The sequence below is a fragment of the Chrysochloris asiatica genome, unplaced genomic scaffold, assembly GCF_000296735.1.
Source record: "Chrysochloris asiatica unplaced genomic scaffold, ChrAsi1.0 scaffold00522, whole genome shotgun sequence".
In the NCBI taxonomy this organism is placed as follows: Eukaryota; Metazoa; Chordata; class Mammalia; order Afrosoricida; family Chrysochloridae; genus Chrysochloris; species Chrysochloris asiatica.
Window position 1 is genome coordinate 359,458 of NW_006409040.1, and position 3,142 is coordinate 362,599.

Here is a 3,142-nt window from a genome sequence, read left to right on the forward strand (position 1 = left end):
ACGGCACTTAACAACAACAATATTGTCTGTTAAAGTTGTATAAATAACAGTTAACCACTTACATCACAGATTTTAGCCATTTACTGTTTTGGCGTTTGTTTAGTCAACTCTTCTATGCCCAGCACTTTGTCAAATGCTGTAGAATAATTTACTTGCTTTTCCCTGATTATTGAAATGATCTTCGTGTGAAAAATATAAGTCTCTGTGAGGCTTTTATTCAGTAAGGATAGACTGTCCATCCCTAAAATATGTACTTTTAGCACCCAATGTAAATGATTTTGCAAACAAACAAGTTTGAAAAACCCTGTTGTAAAAAATGCCAAGATTAAGTTGCTATGTAATGTAGTCCCAAGGATTTCAAATCCTTTCAACCTTCTCTGATTAGATTTTGCTCTAACAGTTGAAGGAATATTTCAGATAGCATTATGACTCAATTAAGTGTGATGATAAAATAATGTCCCTGATATTTTTGGTGACTCTGAAAGAGATTCTGCAAGAAATTCCATAAGTACAGTTCCTACAATATGTGGAATAATGTTGTAGGTGAGTAATCTGAAGTGAAAGTTTAAATTTTAAAGAAAAATTATTGGATATTCTTATTATGAAAAAAAATCTGCTTGAAAAATGATAAGAAAACTAGACTAGAAAAGTTGAATACATTTTCCAAATTCATAGAACTAATAGAGAAGAACTACAGCCTATGTTACCCAAAATTATGCTATTTTTGTTTTGTCTTACTGATCCCCACATTTCCTTATGGGGAAAAACAAAACAAAAACAAAGGGTGGCTGGCAGTTTTGAAGACACCCAAGTGCAGGATTTGAGCCTGTGGTTTATCACTGACTGTATTCTTACAGGTAGTACAGTTACTGGAAAGTTTTAGATACTGTATTCACATTGAATAAGGAACTATCTCCTCTTATCATGTGAAAACAGACTACAGGTGCAATTGGTTTCAGATTACTGCACTTCCTCCCACCCCACACCACCCTTTTTTTTTTTTTTTTTAAGACACAAATACAAAGAAATATTTATTTTTAATAATGAAAGAAACACAACAAATGGAAACCAATTTGTTGATTTTTAAATCTAACACAGTCACAAAACTACCCTTAAGAAAGAATACATACTATAAATGGAGTACATTATTTTTGAGAACCTAAGGTTTTTTTCTGTGTGTGTTTTAAGTAAAACTGAGTGGTAGTAAAGAAACACATGCAAGGGACTTGAGTAACTAGGGCTCAAAGAACAGCCAAGGAACACAGTCCACAAATACTAAGTTAGCAAAGACAATGTGGGATTTCAAAAATAACCTAGAAATCAGAGCTCACTGGGACGTGCACCAGAGATGCAAAAGTTTGGGGCAGCCCATGTTCTAGACTTTGTAATTATATATTTCTATATTTAAAGATTTATTTGGACTCTGTCACGACCTAGAGGAGCTTCTGCCAAGGAATACAAAGTTTCTTATTCTTGTTACCTGAAAAGATCTGCAACTCTAAGATTCCTTCCGTTGATTGTTGTCACTGGTTCTTGTAAGCAATATAGCAGGGGTTCTGTCCCAGCAAAGGATTACTACTCCCAAGCAGACCAACCTCTCTCTGGTTTAGATTTACCTTTCAGCAATATAACTACCCCACATGCCTGCTATAGTTCTAAATACATCCAGTTTCTTTGAGATTTATCCGCCTACAAACTCTGCTTTGCTATAAAATCAAGGATTCAGAAAACAGTGGCAGTACTGGTCAAAAGGCAGTGTTAGTTCCAATGTACAAACTCTCCACAAAGTTCAATGATCACAATTGTTTGTTTCTTTGTTTTAAGACTTCACACCTGCCACACCTGCTTCTTTTTCTCATCATCTTGCTAATTATTTCTTTCAATTCAATCCTCCTAGCTACATTCTGAGTACCAAGCTTTTTAAACAATGCGGATATTCCCATGTCTTTCTGCAAATCTAAGTCATTTTGGCAGGACCAAATGGGGTATCCATCAGCCCTCTGACTAAACTCTAAAAAGGAGGAAGTAGCCTGCAGCTAACAACTATTTTTAAGGAGGGCTTGTATAACTGTTGATAGATCCAAGTTAAATTTTTCCATTAGCTGCCGGATGATATTAATGGCAGCTCCCACTTCTGGTTGAGAAACTTTTCCTTCTGCTTCTTCGTCATCAGGCTGAGTTTCTGAATCCTCCTCCGGAGTGGGTGCGTCGTCATCACACATTGTTAAATGTATTTCAAAGACAGGGCTCTCATTCTCCTCCTCCACAACCTCCTCAAACTGTCGGGTGGCTTCTATAAGCATTGTTTTGACTGATTCTTCATTCTCCTTGAGCTTTTCCTCTTGTGGTTCTTCTTTAGGCAAGTATGGAGTTCTTTTATTCTGTGGTTCCGGGGTCTTCCTCCACTTTCTGCTTGAGTTTCTGCCATGCCGGGCTCACAGGGATGTCCCCCAGCAGGTACTTCTGCTCCTGGCCCCGAAGGTGCTTCAGGTAGTGGTCTTTCAGGGGAACCCCAGCATTTGTATGTGAGGCCCGGTCGGCCAAGGGCCCCAGCCGGTAGCTCTCCATTTCGAGGCACTCGTTGCGCTCCACTCAGTCCAGGACAGTACTGCGTGGAGAAAAAGTCTCCGGTGACCTCTGCCTGTGCCTCCAGGGATGGGCCAGCAACATGGCCCCAGGCTCCTGCACCTGGCACAGGGTGCCCAAGGTGCCGCCACCATGCAGGATGAGTGTTGACAGCCGGCGCTTGGCGGGGCTGGGCCGCATGTAAAAGAACACGGAGACGCTGTCATCAAACAGAGTCGGAGAGTGGGTAGACCCGTCAGGGTCTTTGCTCAAATCCAGGGCCTGGGCCATCGCTGACGCCAGGCATCCATGGAGTGGGACCCTCCAACGTGGCAGAATAGAACTGTCTGCCTTCTCACCCTTTTTGGACAACTATTCCAGTATCTCCTGTCTCCTGTTTGGAACAAAATTAAGCAAATATTCCTTCTCAGACCTGAGGAAGCCTCTGGATAAATAGTGTACATGGGTTTCATAGTAGCAGCATTGAATCAACAGGAGTTTGTTAGAAATATGAAGTATCAGGTCTCTCCAAACGAGTTCCCTGAGTGATTCATATACACATTAAATTGAGAAGCAC

General features: G+C 40.5%; 1 pseudogene; it reads right to left on the bottom strand.

The window, feature by feature from the left end:
- Positions 1-1,796: 1,796 nt before the first annotated feature.
- On the bottom strand, positions 1,797-2,856 carry LOC102814819 (annotated as a pseudogene).
- Between the last annotated feature and the right edge of the window lie 286 nt (positions 2,857-3,142).